Here is a 2,104-nt window from a genome sequence, read left to right as displayed (position 1 = left end):
GAACGGGAGAAAATCTTTATATGCTGTACATCAAACAAGAGGCTAATAACCAAAATATATAAAGAGCTCACAAGGCTCAGCAACAATACGATACAGCACCAGGCAGATGTTATCTGCCTACAAGAAACACATATAGCAGTCGATGAAGCTGCTCAATTCACCATCAGTGGATTCGATTTAATATGCTATAATCTCCATCCTAAACACGGCCGACCCATCTACGCCAAATCGTGTCTTGCGGACGTTTACCATACGGCCTCTTCGACCTTCTACGACTCCATTACTATTGGAACTACTCAGCTCGTCAACGTATATAAGCCTCCCAGTGCCTCATGGGATAACGAGGTCCTGCCTAGCCTGAATCACCCAGCCGTTTATGTTGGAGACTTTAATAGTCATCACCAAGACTGGGGATATTCCTCCACTTGTGCTGACGGCTCAATCTTAGCCGACTGGGCTTCAGCAAATGACCTCTCCCTATTATACGATCCCAAACAGCCAGGCTCTTTTCACAGTGCTAGATGGAATAAAGACTCATCACCCGACCTGTGCTGGATTAGCACAGTCAACGGCCAAGCCTTTCCCTCTACGAGACAAGTTCTCAAGATCTTCCCGCACAGTCATCACCGTCCAGCTATCATCCACATTGGTCTCCAGCTCCCACTGATTCTGTGCTCAGAGAAACTAAGATGGAACTTTCGGAAAGCAAACTGGCGTCTGTTCAGTGATCTTACCAACAAATCTATTCCTGCAATTCCAATTAACTCTATCCCCTCTGAAGATTCCTACAGGCGCTTCCGCCAAGCCATCTTCAAAGCAGCTTCCCAAGCCATTCCTCGTGGGAGACGTGCTAACTATACGCCTTGTCTTGATGCTGAATGCGAGCAACTACTAAAGCAGTATGATGAGTCAGGCGACCCAATTGTGGCTGACCATCTCATTGCCTCCCTGGATGCAGCACGCCAAGCCCGCTGGCAACAACTCACGGAAAGTCTGAACTTCACCCACTCAAGTAGGAAGGCCTGGAAGCTTCTTCACAGACTGGGTGCCGGTAGCCAACCCCCTCCCGTCTCCCATCCTCCCGTATCTCCAAACTCAGTGGCCAGTCACCTAACTCAAGTTGGACGTGCTAAGATCAACCCAGTCTGGAAAAGAGAAATTTCCCATGAGTGGTCATCCCACTTCCGGTTATCTTGTCCATCTCCAAAACTCTCTCCCTTTACACTGTCTGAACTGGAAGATGCTTTGAAGAGGGCTAAACCAGGAACAGCTGCTGGCTATGATAACATCACCCCAGAACTCATTCTTAACCTGGGTCCCGCGGCAAAGAAGTGGCTCCCTTCATTCCTGTCCCACATCTTGGAATCTGAGTCTATGCCCAAAGTTTGGCGTCGTGCAAAGATTATAGCGGTTTTGAAACCAAAGAAAGACCCAACACTGGCCACCAGTTATAGACCAATTTCTCTCCTCTCCGTGTGTTACAAACTCCTTGAGAGGCTGCTTCTGTCACGTATTTCTCATCTTACAGAGAAATTCCTATCACCCGCCCAAGCTGGTTTCCGCCCAGGAAGATCTACCTGAGAACAAGCCCTAGCCCTCTCAACTTAAATTGAAAATGGATTCCAGAAGAATTTAAAGACGGGTGCTGTCTTTGTTGATCTCACAGCAGCCTATGACACGGTCTGGCACTGTGGTCTCCTAGTCAAGATCTCAAGATGCCTGCCTACATGGGTGGCCAACACTATATTGTTTCTTCTCCAAAACAGAGGATTCCGGGTGCATCTGGGTGACAAGTCTAGCAGATGGACACTTGTCTCAAGTGGCCTCCCCCAGGGCTCTGTTCTGGCTCCTACGCTATTTAATATTTACATCAATGACCTCCCAGAAACTTCTTCAAGGAAGTTCATCTACGCCGATGACATCTGCTGTGCAACTCAGGCATCCAAGTTTGACATCCTCGAGGAAACACTCACGAAAGACATGTCTCTGATATCTGATTACTGTAAAAAATGGCGACTAAACCCTAGCACTGCAAAAACGGTATCATCTGTTTTCCATCTACACCATGCCTTGGCCTTGCGTGAGCTTAATGTGCAGCTTGGCG

Source organism: Erinaceus europaeus, chromosome 3, assembly GCF_950295315.1.
Source record: "Erinaceus europaeus chromosome 3, mEriEur2.1, whole genome shotgun sequence".
In the NCBI taxonomy this organism is placed as follows: domain Eukaryota; kingdom Metazoa; phylum Chordata; class Mammalia; order Eulipotyphla; family Erinaceidae; genus Erinaceus; species Erinaceus europaeus.
Note: the sequence above shows the minus strand (reverse complement) of the source record.